Source organism: Salvelinus namaycush, chromosome 6 (genome assembly GCF_016432855.1).
Source record: "Salvelinus namaycush isolate Seneca chromosome 6, SaNama_1.0, whole genome shotgun sequence".
Lineage (NCBI taxonomy): Eukaryota > Metazoa > Chordata > Actinopteri > Salmoniformes > Salmonidae > Salvelinus > Salvelinus namaycush.
The window spans coordinates 20,981,750-20,995,778 of record NC_052312.1 but is presented as its reverse complement, the minus strand read 5'-3'; the positions used below and the strand labels follow the sequence as shown (position 1 = coordinate 20,995,778).

Below are 14,029 nucleotides of genomic sequence, written 5' to 3'. Positions count from 1 at the left end.
GGTGCTCCCTCTGCTGTTTCCTGAAGTCAACGATCATCTCCTTTGTTTTGTTGACGTTGAGTGAGAGGTTGTTTTCATGACACCACACTCTGAATGCCCTCACCTCTTCCCTGTAGGCTGTCTCGTCGTTGTTGGTGATCAAGCCCACTACTGTAGTGTCGTCGGCAAACTTGATGATTGAGTTGGAGGCGTGTATGGCCACGCAGTCGTGGGTGAACAGGGAGTACAGGAGAGGGCTGAGCACACACCCCGGTGGGGCCCCAGTGTTGAGGGTCAGCGAAGTGGAGATGTTGTTTCCTACCTTCACCACCTGGGGGCGGTCCGTCAGAAAGTCCAGAACCAGGTTGCACAGGGAGGGGTTGAGACACAGGGCCTCCAGCTTGATAATGAGCTTGGAGGGTACTATGGTGTTGAATGCTGAGCTGTAGTCAATGAACAGCATTCTTACATAGGTATTATTTTTGTACAGATGGCATAGGGCAGTGTGCAGTGCAATGGCGATTGCGTCATCTGTGGACCTGTTGGAGCGGTTTGCAAAATGAAGTGGGTCTGGGTGGCTGGTAAGGTGGCGGTGATATGATCCCTGACTAACCTCTCAAAGCACTTCATGATGACAGAAGTGGGTGCTACGGGTCGGTAGTCATTTAGTTCAGTTATCTTTGCCTTCTTGGGTACAGGAACAATGGTAGCCATCTTGAAGCATATGGGGACAACAGACTGGCGATGGAAGAACTAAGATATTTTCAGCTTCCAGGAATTGTGTACAGATCCTTGCGTCATGGGGCCGTGCATTATTATTATGAAAAATGAGGTGATGGCGGCGGATGAATTGCACGACAGTGGGCCTCAGGATCTCGTCATGGTACCTCTGTGCATTCAAATTGCCATTTGATAAAATGCAATTGTGTTTGTTGTCCGTAGCTTATGCCTGCCCATACCACAACTTCACCGCACCGCCACCATGGGGCACTCTGTTCACAATGTTGACAAGAGCAAACCTCTCGCCCACACAATGCCATACACGCTGTCTATGGTGTCAATTCCGATTCAAAAATCTAACTGACACGAGATGGTGCGCATGCAAGATGAAACATCATTGCATGAAATGCTGAGACTCAGATTTTTCACTTAGAAATGTACAGTTGAAGTCGGAAGTTTACATACACCTTAGCCAAATACATTTAAACTCAGTTTTTCACAATTCCTGACATTTAATCCTAGTAAAACTTCCCGGTTTTAGGTCTTAGGTCAGTTAGGATCACCACTTTATTTTAAGAATGTGAAACGTCAGAATAATAGTAGACAGAATGATTTATTTCAGCTTTTATTTCTTTCATCACATTCCCAGTGGGTCAGAAGTTTACATACACTCAATTAGTATTTGGTAGCATTGCCTTTAAATTGTGTAACTTGGGTCAAACGTTTCGGGTAGCCTTCCACAAGCTTCCCACAATAAGTTGGGTGAATTTTGTCCCATTCCTCCTGACAGAGCTGGTGTAACTGAGTCAGGTTTGTAGGTCTCCTTGCTCGCACACGCTTTTTCAGTTCTGCCCACTACTTTTCTATGGGATTGAGGTCAGGGCTTTGTGATGGCCACTCCAATACCTTGACTTTGTTGTCCTTAAGCCATTTTGCAACAACTTTGGAAGTGTGCTTGGGGTCATTGTCCAGTTGGAAGACCCATTTGCGACCAAGCTTTAACTTCCTGACTGATGTCTTGAGATGTTGCTTCAATATATCCACATCATTTTCCATCCTCATGATGCCATCTATTTTGTGAAGTGCACCAGTCCCTCCTGCAGCAAAGCACCCCCACAACATGATGCTGCCACCCCAGTGCTTCACGGTTGGGATTGTGTTCTTTGGCTCGCAAGCCCCCCTTTTTTCCTCCTAACATAACGATAGTCATTATGGCCAAACAGTTCTATTTTTGTTTCATCAGACCAGAGGACATTTTCCAAAAAGTACGATCTTTGTCCCCATGTGCAGTTGCAAACCGTAGTCTGTCTTTTTTTATGGCAGTTTTGGAGCAGTGGCTTCTTCCTTGCTGAGCGGCCTTTCAGGTTATGTCGATATAGGACTTGTTTTACTGTGGATATAAATACTTTTGTACCTGTTTCCTCGGGCGTCTTCACAAGGTCCTTTGCTGTTGTTCTGGGATTGATTTGCACTTTTCGCACCAAGGTATGTTCATCTCTAGGAGACAGAACGCGTCTCCTTCCTGAGTGGTATGATGGCTGCATGGTCCCATGGTGTTTATACTTGCGTACTATTGTTTGTACAGATCAATGTGGTACCTTCAGGCGTTTGGAAGTTGCTTCCAAGGATGAACCAGACTTGTGGAGGTCTACAATTTTTTATGAGGTCTTGGGTGATTTCTTTTGATTTTCCCATGATGTTAAGCAAAGAGGCACTGCGTTTGAAGGTAGGCCTTGAAATGCATCCACAGGTACACCTCCAATTGACTCAAATTATGTCAACTAACCTATCAGCTTCTAAAGCCATGACATTTTCTGGAATTTTCCAAGCTGTTTAAAGGCACAGTCAACTTAGTGTATGTAAACCTCTGGCCCACTGGAATTGTGATACAGTGAATTATAAGTGAAATAATCTGTCTGTAAAACAATTGTTGGAAAAATTACTTGTCATGTACAAATTAGATGTCCTAAGCGACTTGCCAAAATTATAGTTTGTTAACAAGAAATTTGTGGAGTGGTTGTAAAACGAGTTTTAATGACTCCAACCTAAGTGTATGTAAACTTCTGACTTCAACTGTAGCAAAATTCCAAATGCCAACAAAGTAAAACATCTCATTGCATAGCAGTATCAAAGCAGGTCCCCCTCTCCCACCACACAGGGAACCCCACATTCTTCTAAATTCCCACCAACTTGAAATATCCCACAGACATCAATTCAACGTCTATTTCATGTTGGTTCAATGTAATTTAATTGAAATCACATGGAACAAATGTTGATTCACCCATTGTGTGCCCGGTGGGATGGTGACAGGGAAATGAAGAGAGCAAGCAGGTCAGTAAGGCAGACAACAGACTACAATGACGGATGGATATTTAACAGTATGACGTATATATGACACGTTACGTTATTGCATATGCTTAATGCAATAGGATGTGTCAACATAAATGACCAGGTTGGAACAGAAGGATATCATCGCATTTGAACATGCTCAAATGGGGTGAGCGCAGACTTCCTTCCTTATTTGTGGCGATATCATATCCCCAGTGCTTCCCCTCTCTTGCGTGCAAGAACATGATGCAATAATGGCAGAAGGAGTACAAGAGTGAGGAGAGAAGGAAGACTGAGACGTGGAGGCAAATGGACGGACGGGCAGTCAGATAGACGGACAGATAAAACATTTACAAAATAGCCAACAAATGCACTTCCTGTGGATTTGCTCTGAGAAGATCAATGGTAAAACGAAGATAACTCCACAAGTGAACCAGCTCATAAAGGTCAGCGTTGTGAAGTGTAAAGCCAATATACATTTTTTATATTTGTTGATACAAACATTGTGTATAGTGTCCAGAATGAAACGTTTCGGAGGGGAGGTGTGTTTTATTTTCCCTTGTTTGTGACGATGTTATGTCCATGTGCGTGTATGGCTGTATGTGATGATGTGTTGAAGATAAGTACATGATCTTTGCATGCCTATCAATGCTGAATGGAAATACAGCCACAGGGACCTAGCTGTAAACAAGTCCCTCTGGCCTTTGTCCAGTGCTTATTTGGAACCAGATCTTGCCGGAACAGGATCCGGAACCTCTAAATTTGGGACTGTTTCATTCCGGAACCTATTTGCCAGGATCCTTAACTCTCATGGCATGAAAAATCATTTCCACCAGGGGTGCAACTTTCATGGGGACAAGTGACAGTTTTATCATTGGAATGTGATATAAAACAAGGCAACGGTGTGCTTTAGGACCATGCGGATGCCCCCGAGCGGCCGGGTAGGCTGTTTGGAGTGTTTATCCGACTGGATTTAAGACCACGTGGACACCACAGAGTGGGCTGCCAGGCTGTGTGAAGGCAAAGCTTCTGGAAGGCTGGCTGGACCAGCACAGGAGAGTTGGGTATAGTTCAGTGTACGCGTTGCGCTCTTTCACCAAGTTGTAAAAGGAACAGAAACTGGCTACTCTTTAGTTGACTGATATGCCTTACGCTGGCAAGGTAACTGCTTATTAACTCAACAGAAAAAACTAAACTAGTGTTTATTCGCAGTGCTGAGCTAGTATTGTAACTGACAATTAACGTTAGTTAATGTTTCATCCCCTCTCGACTGAGGTGAATGAATAAGCTACACTTCCTACGTTTTGCATAGTACTATAGGTTAATGCCTACCTTTTTAGGAGGACGATTTGCAGGCAGAGACAAATTAATGGGTGATCCATACTTATTGAAAATGAAAAGGCACAATGCTCGCTCACCATAGTAGACTAACCTATGTGCCTGTTGTGCCTTTTCAATCATGATTACATTTGTTGATTGCACTTCTACTCACGTTGGTTGAGTGCCCTCCACTTCTTTTCATTATCAATATTTATTTGCAGACACTGTAGTAAACTACAGTCTCATCGTATTTAAGTTAATTTCATATTCAAGTTAACTGACACGTGATTCTCCACCCATGCAGGCAGCCTACTATTTCAACGAGACTACACATACTAGGCGTACTTGAACTCTCATGCCCAACTAGGAGAGGTAGGCTACTGAAGGTGAAGCACCGGATTCTGAATGTATGAATAATGCAAAAAATGTGTTTTTAGGCTAACTCGTACAGTAGGTAGGCTAACGTATACAAAGCAGAAAGAGGACCGTTTCAAAATAATCTGTGGGACAACAAAAATATTTTAATCACCAAAGTAGTTGTCTGACCGCCCGCTCCCGCCTGCAGCATGAAAGATCGGGACCTGCAGGCATGCCACGGAAATGCAGCCCTCTAGTGTAGTCAGTACACAACACTATGCTCATCATGTCTTAAAGGGATCAGATTGTGACAGGGGTCCCAGTAGTGTAAGACAGCCAGGGAAGACCAGTCTACGGAGCTCAAGGGAATTTTGCAGTATATTCAGTGAATGATGCAAAGTTCCATCTTGAATTGATGGGTAGACCTACAGTAGCTACAGGACAGCAGATTACGTTTAAAGCTACCGTCTGGGATCTGGGAATAATGGTCATTTCAATTATTGAACCATTCATTAAATTTTGGGATAATATAATGTATAAATGTACACCAAGGTAATTCTTTGTCATGCCTCATTTTAGGAGGATCAGATGGTGACAGGGGTCTCAGCAGCCAGGAAGCTAGGGGAGACCAGTCTGTGACAGAGGTGAGGAGATACAACACTTTCTTCTCTCTGTCCAGTAAACACTGGACAAGCCAGTTGCTATTTTAAGGCAGTCTGACAAACTTCCAAAGTTGATTTCCAAACTGTATCAAGGGTTGATAGAGGCTTTTCCCGATGACACAACACAAAAATGTGAAGGAAGACCTGGGTGACGCTTCTGGTAATGATGAGAGAATACAGATCTGTTAGAATGCCCGGTCATGTTCATATAATCTCACACATAAATTACTGCAGTTTAAGACCATCCATAGAACGTACTATATGCCAGTGAAACTGACTGTCATGCACTCAGAATTGTATTATTCTGCTGGAGGTGTAAAACACAAAAAGGGACATATTTGCATATGTTATGGTCTTGTGAAGGCTGGCTGAAATCTGTCAACGAGTATGTTCTTTAATCTCAGCAAGTCTACAGATTCTCCCTGTTTTTGTTTGCTTGGAAATGTTAATACTGGAGACTGTTGTCTGAAGACACTGTGTAGCCAAGCATTTATAGCTGCCTAATAAATGCATTGCCATTAATTGGAAGGTTGGTTATCCTTCCACAATGTATGGAACAAATGTCAAGTTATGTACAGTATCACTAGATTTGTTTTAAGATTAAGGGTATACTGTGCAACCTTTCATAAGGTTTGGATGCCTTATATGGAATACTGTACGACAAAAGGAGTCCTGTATTGAAAACATGTCCACGTCAGAGGAGATTTAGGCAATCCCTAGCTGCTGGGCTGCTCAGTCCTGGCCTTGGGGGTCTGCTCTACTGTTGTCACTCGGCCCTTGGCCTAACACACCTCTGAAAACAATAATGAATGTTTCACTAAGATCCTAAAGCTGATTGGGGTGTGTTGGGTTGGGGCGCTGCAGGGTGGTGGACCCTTAGGGGCAGGATGGGGTGACCCAGCTATTGTGTACAAGTGAAAAGAGCTCTACAGTACTATTAGGCCTATGATATGAATTATATGGAGGGTACACTGTTTCTGTGTCTTAATCTGTAGGTGTATGTGTGTTTTCATTCTGCTTTTGTTTTCCAAACCTTTCCCTTGAGATATAAAAAAAAAGATGAGAAGGAAGTTGTGTTGGGGAGAGAACTGAGTTATTGACTAGACTGGTGGTGTTGTGCGTGTAAGCGGCTCGGGTTGGCTGGGCGGTCTGGCTGAAATTTGTTATAGAGGATGTCTTAAAGACAATCAAAAGTTGTACTTTATTTGTAAGAGTTGTTCATTTGTTAGGCTATTGGTTAAAGGTGCAACACAATACTGATTATTGAATTATCATGGATCTAGTTCAGTCAATCACTTACCTAGCTTGATGACTGTGGGAATTGTTGCTTACTTTTTGTCTACATAGAGATGGCTAGAAGGGCCATAGATTGTGTAGAAATGCAGGAAATGTGCTTTAGATGCCCCAAAAAATGGGAGGGCCCCCAGACCCCTGCCAAGTTGTGTCCCCCTCTGAAAATAGCACTGCTGGGTGATTTAAAAAGTCATAGTCAACTGATCGATAATTAATAATACTCTGAGCAAAAAATGTTTTTATTTCATTTACAATATGTTGAGTCTATGAGAATAGAAAGGTTCAGAACTTTTGTAAAACATCACAGCACAGTTTAAAAAATATATGGCAAATAGAAATTGAAAAACTGGATGGTGTTCACAGATAGATGGGAAGGGTTGAGTGGAGCTGAAGGATGGGACTAAAAACAAACAGAAGATAACTACCGTAAAATATACTGTGTCCGTAAAATGTATATAGTATGTATAGGCTGGAAGTAGAAGCCTAAGTGTTGTTGTCCATTAGTTTACTCCAGGTAGGGGAGGGATGGTAGAGTTAGAGAAAAATAATAAAGGAAAATATATAAAAGTTTGGACAGTTACTGGTACTGTATATATTTACCCCAAAAATATATGGGGGATTGGAAATGATGCGGACAATTACATTGATGGAAGCCACAATCTATCTGCAATATTAAAGCTGATCTTCCCCCTAAAAAAGGTATATATATTTTTTGCATTATTTTGTCCCCCCCACTTATAAAACAAAAGTTGCAGCCCTGATTTCCACTGTTTACAATGTAAAAATTTGGCTAATTCAAGTTGACTCCTTCCGGCTGAGAGGTGGGCACTCTGCTGAGAGTCAGAATTGGCCGACGTCACGTGGCCCGAGTCTGGGCCGCCTTCGGCAGTATTACTTATGGCTAGGATGCGGGGATTGAGCTCGGGCCGATTCGGTGTGAGGTATCTGGCCCAAATGTATTACTTGGGGCTTGGCCCGATTCCCGTGTGAGTTATCTGGCCAAATGTATTACTTGGGGCTCGGGATGATTGGGGCTACTCTCTGGCAGATGATTACACGGGCTGCTTTATATAATTAACATTTCATAATTTATTTTTCTATATTTTGTCATTGTTTCTGTGAGAAAAAAAATAGAATTAACATTTAAATAAAATTCTTTAAGAGTCCTGTGTAGTATTTTGATACTTTGTGCAGGGCAATTGATAAGCATTACAGATGCTGGGTCGAGACCCGTGCGGCCGTGCCCGGGAGACCCATGAGGCGACACACATTTGGCCCAGCGTCGTCCGAGTTAGGGGAGGGTTTGGCGGCCGGCCGGGATGTCTTTGTCCCATCGCGCTGTAGCGGACTCCTATGGCGGGCCAGGCGCATGCACGCTGACACGGTCACGCAGGTGTATGGTGTTTCCTCCTACACAAGATGTTTTGTATGTAGAAAATGTATAATTGGTATATTTAAAATGACTAAATCGGGTAAATTTTGTATACATTTATTTAAATTTTCATCGGGCCTGCTCCTGGGGGGATTCTGGTAAGATGACGGCATAAGTCGGCTGAATTCCGGTAGACGGAAAACGGTCCCAAGTACATCGGGCCGTTTCCGTCTACCGGAATTCCGCCCGACTTTGCCGTCATCTTACCAGAATCTGGATTCTGGGCAGTCTATTAATTGTTTGATTCCGGGCAGAGTCTGACACTGATTCCTGGGCTGATACAATCAATTTGGGCCCGATCCCTCATTGCTAGCTGTGGGCAATCCACCAGGCATGCCCTAAAGTCGGGATTGCACGGCAAAATCTGGTCAGGTCAGGCAGCCAAAACAGCTTTACAGTTGGGACATGCGCGGAGAATCTGTCAGTCATAGCAGCCTGAAAACAGGCCTTTACTGATATTTCAGATACAATCGCGGCAAAAATACAGGTTGGAAAGCAAATGGATTCTGTTGAAAAGAGAAGACTATTCTGTCTGTAGGCTACCAAGTTTTCAACTTCCAAATAGACCTATTGAGCAAACAGCATTGTTTACCAAGTAAAACAAGAGATACATTTTACCACGAGCACATCGCCAGTGAGTGAGTGAAACTGGAAAGCTTTTTTAGGACTGTAATTTCCTCCTGGTATTGTACAATATGTGTCTCCACACACCTAGGTCTAGGCTATTGATGTATTGAAGACAAGTTTGTTTTTATTGATCTCAGATTCTTAGTTTGTTAGTGTCAAAGTAGCCTGTCATTTTGATTTAAAATTATGTAGAATTGCATGAAATGCGTTTATAAAGGCCACATTTTTCACAAACCCTAGGCTACAAAATGTTTTCCCCATTTGTACAACTTCTGCAAATGCATTTACTGATCTATGCCAGAACACAAAAGCAGAGCTTCTGTTTGCTCTTTGTGGTCTAGGCTGGGTAACCATAAAGCACTTTGTGACAACTGTATGTTGATGAAAAAGTGTTTTTATGGATACATTTGATTGATACTCTCTTTGGGGAATTGTGTAATATCCATTGTTGTCCTCTCATTCTGTGTCTCTCTCTCTTCTATTCATAGATCTATATTTCATACCATGTGTTCTAATTCTTATTTCTCTGGTCATTCTATTCAACAGTAGTGAGGACTGCTAATCCCGAAGATCTACAAACCACAGATTCTTCAACTCCCTCCCAAAATGGCGTCAGACCTCTCCATCTCCGCTGGCCCCCCAAGCTCCCCTCCACCTCTCCTCTCACCTCCTCTCCTTTCTCACCTATCAAACCAGATCGGCATCTCCATCCTGGTCCTAGCATTCGTCTTCGGTTTCCCCGGTAACCTGTTTGTTGTGTGGTCGGTGCTGTGCCGTGTGAGGCATCGTTCAGTTACCTGCCTGCTCGTCTTAAACCTCGCCGTGGCCGACGCGTTGGTGTTGCTAAGCTCCCCGCTTTTCCTGCGCTTCCTGGCAGGCGGGCGAGGCTGGGAGTTTGGGGCGGTGGCCTGTAAATTGGTACACTACCTGTGCTGTGTCAACATGAACGTGTCCATCTACCTGATCAGCCTGATGAGCTTGGATCGCTGGCTGGCCGTCGCAAGGCCCTTCCTGGCCCAGAGGATGAGGACAAAGAAAACTCTGATGGCCGTTCTACTGGGGATCTGGGTTGCTGGCTTTCGTCTTTGCACTGCCCATGGCCTTCTATCGCAGGTGGGGCTGTTTGTATGGGTTGTGTGTATGGGTTGTGTGTATGGGTTGTGTGTATGGGTTGTGTGTGTGCGAGAGGCATGAGAGAGAGGAAATATTAAAATACACTTACACGAACAAAAAGGCTTATCATTCTTCAATACTGATCTGAAGATTTTTGTTTGCATTACAGGCTGTTATTTCTGTAGTTCCCGAGCTCTTAAACACTTCTCTAATAACCTGCGAAGTATGGCTGCAATAAAGACAACCTGGAACACTCCCATTGTCTCAATCAAACAAACTCTCTCTCTCTCTTTTGTCCTTATGCATTCCTCAAGTCACACACTGTGGTCCTGGGGAACATCCATGAGACCCATCATGTCTCCTTCATGTTATAAAATGTCTCTCTCTCTCTCTCTCTCTCCTCTCTCCTCTCTCTCTCTCTCTCTCTATCTATCTATCTATACCTAGTAACCTGAAGCTGCACTTGAACAGCTCTGTGACCGTCTGCATGTCGTACCACTGGAAAAGTGTGGGTCACCAGGTGTTCCAGTACCTGTTTGAGACCGTCCTGGGCTTCTTCCTCCCCTTCACTTTCATCACCGTCTGCTACACCTCTGTCATCTGTGGACTACGCAGGGCCATGTTCCAGCACAAGGGACGGGGAAAACCGTCTCATCCTCCTCATCATCGGCACCTTCGCTCTCTTCTGGCTGCCCTACCACGTGGTCAACATCTTACAGGTATGAGAGTTTGCCAATGTATTTCAAGTTACTGCACATTATGAAGCAGTTCATTTGTTGTGTGTCATACAGGTATAATAACAGGTATAAGCCCTATCTGTCTCTCTTGTATCTGCCTCTCTCTCAGGTGATTGGTCTACTTGGTGGTAACGACACTCTGTTTTAAAGCAGCCGCGGTGGCCCGTCCCAACGTCACAGCGCTCGCTTTCCTGAGCAGCAGCGTGAACCCTGTACTGTACGTAATTCGCTGGCAGCTCCCACATCCGCCAGGCCGGTCTCAGCTTCATGGCCAAGCTCTTCGAGGGCACCAACATTGAGGGAGGGACCTCTGCCTCCTTTACCCGCAGCACAAAGTCCAGCCGGAGTGGTTCTTCAGCCCCACTCAAGCTGGGGCGGTCGGGGAAGGGGAAGGAGGGGGATGGGAATAGTGTGACGGAGCTGCAGGAAGTCGAGGTCAAGGTTAAGTCCAAGCCGGAGCTCAAGACTTTGACATCCAATGATCCGTTGGAGTAGTGTTACTTTTTGTGGCCTACTGTACTAGTCATAGGTAACCGTATTTAATGTATTTCACAGATCTTTGATACAATTTGTGCTTTATAGCTCGCGTTTGTGGTTGCCTCCATGCAATTTCTGGATAAAAATATAAAATACACTTAATGTTTTAACCTGTTGACAAATCGAGTCAGTATAGCGATTTCTTCAAGGAAGAAGGGAAGGAATTGTTCGAGACACTTACACGCAAGGTAGAGGGAGAGTGTGGTAATTTGAGCCAAAGGGGTAAGTTGAGCCACCCTTGTTTCTCTGAAACCATACACAAAATTAATAATTTGACCCAATATTTTATGGTGTACGTGAAGGAAGAAACCACAATGGGAAAGCAAGTTAGGTCCAAAAAATGGATTTTCACCAAGTCAAATGAATTTATCGTGTTAGAGTTTATATGATGCTTGTATCTAAACCAAAGTAGAACATTTTCAGATTGTTCTATACATCAGTTTTGGTCTCGATAAGCTTCAACATGAGGTCCTAAACCTAGCATGAAAGTGCATCCTTGTAGTTGTGTGGGCTAATATAGTCAATGTTTGTTTTGGGGTAAGTTGAGCCAATGGCTAGTTGAGCAAATTGAAGTGTTTTCTTCTCATGCGTAATGCAAGGCATTATCACTGGGATATGAGGTAACAACAGGGCCTTGCCTATGTTTAAACGTGTTTTAAAAAGTACAGAAGTGTTTGTTAGGCATTTAGCCTGTGTTAACATATGCTTAAATTATTTAAAGAGAAAAAGTGATTGTAATTCTGTTGATACGTGTTTGGGAAATAAAGATAGACTTGGTTTTAAAAAGGTAGTGGTAATATTTTATTCAGTACAGATTTTTTTTGGCAGCTTTACTTACCACTTTCCTGCGGCGTGTAACGATAGTCGTCATATTCCTCCTCCTCAGACGAGGAGAGGAGAGAGGGATCAGAAGACAATGTGCAGCGAGGTATGTAGACATCATGATTTATTAGACAAGACGAACACTGAACCGAACTATACTTGATAAATACAAAATAACAAACAGACAACGTAGACTGACCTGAACATGCAAACTACATAAAATGAAGAACGCACGAACAGGAAAGAACGAACGAACGAACGAATGAGACGAGACAGTACCGTGTGGTGCAATAAACACAGACACAGCGACAATCACCCACAAACAAACAATGTGAAACCACCTACCTTAATATGGTTCTCAATCAGAGGAGATGAAAACCACCTGCCTCTAATTGAGAACCATATCAGGTCACCCATTTACCAACATAGAAACACATAACATAGAAATGCCCACCCACACTCACGCCCTGACCGACTAACACATACAAAACAACAGAAAACAGGTCAGGAACGTGACAGCGGCTCAACTTACACCATACATACCCAGTTTATTTTTTATTTTTTATACAAGCTATGTTTTCCAAAACTGTAATATTTACATGGATTATGATTATTTCCAAGGATATACAACATCCTGAAGAATATAGTGATATCTTTGTTAGAAAGAATACTATATTTACCTTGACGGGGTGAAACTGAATGTAAACAATGGCTCAACTTATCCCAATGACTTGAGCTGTGTTTGGAAACTCGAATTTGCACGATGATCTCATTATTATAATCATAGTTAATTATTACAAAATATCTGAGCAGGCGAAGCCGTGTGGAACAGTTGCCAGCTATTGATGCACCATTATTCAAATGCTTTCAACACACAGATTCTAAAACATCACATACAGTGACTAACTTCAACAAACATAGCATACTGTAACAAGCAATAACAGAATGCATTAGATAACTTTGTACTTTAGGTGTCAATAGTAAGGGAGAGTGGGGTAAGTTGAGCAAGTCTTTACATTCAGCATCACTACATCAAGGGAAATACTATATTATTCCTAACAAAGATATCTACATATATTTCAGGATGTTTTGTATCCTTGGAAATAATCAGAATTCATGTAAACATAACATTTTTGAAAACATAGCCTTTCCAAAAAAAAAAAGGTTGTCTCTTGGCACAACTTACACTGGGTACGGGGTAAGTTGAGCATTGGGACAGGGTAAGTTGAGATGCCTTGGGGATAGTGGGTGATGGTGCTGGTAGGTCAAAGTTTAGAGAAGTATGCAAATCCAATTTTATTGGTCACATACACATGGTTAGCAGATGTTAATGCGAGTGTAGCGAAATACTTGTGCTTCTAGTTCCAACAGTGCAGTAATATCTAACAAGTAATCTAACAATTCCCCAACAACTACCTAATACACACAAATCTAAAGGGGTGAATGAGAATATCTACATATAAATATATAGATGAGCGATGGCCGAGCGGCATAGGCAAGGGGCAGTAGGTGGTATAAAATACAGTATATACATGTGATATGAGTAATGTAAGATATGTAGACATTATTAAAGTGGTATTATTTAGAGTGGCATTGTTTAAAGTGACTAGCGATCCATTTATTAAAGTGTCCAGTGATTGGGTCTCAATGTAGGCAGCAGCCTCTCTGAGTTAGTGATTGCTGTTTAGCAGTCTGATGGCCTTGAGATAGAAGCTGTTTCTCAATCTCTCGGTCCCAGCTTTGATGCACCTGTACTGACCTCGCCTTCTGGATGATAGCTGTGTGAACAGGCAGTGGCTCGAGTGGTTGTTGTCCTTGATGATCTTTTTGGCCTTCCTGTGATATTGGGTGCTGTAGGTGTCATGGAGGGCAGGTAGTTTGCCCCCGGTGATGCGTTGTGTACCACCCTCTGGAGAGCCTTGCGGTTGAGGGCGGTGCAGTTGCCGTACCAGGCTGTGATACAGCCTGACACGATGCTCTTGATTGTGCATCTGTAAAAGTTTGTCAGGGTTTTGGGTGATAAGCCAAATTTCTTCAGCCTCCTGAGGTTGAAGAGGCGCTGTTGCGCCTTCTTCACCACACTGTCTGTGTGGGTGGACCAT

At 43.1% G+C, this 14,029-nt stretch overlaps 1 pseudogene; it reads left to right on the top strand.

Moving 5' to 3' along the window:
- Positions 1-3,195: 3,195 nt before the first annotated feature.
- LOC120049273 lies at positions 3,196-11,093 on the top strand (annotated as a pseudogene).
- The last annotated feature ends 2,936 nt before the right edge of the window (positions 11,094-14,029 follow it).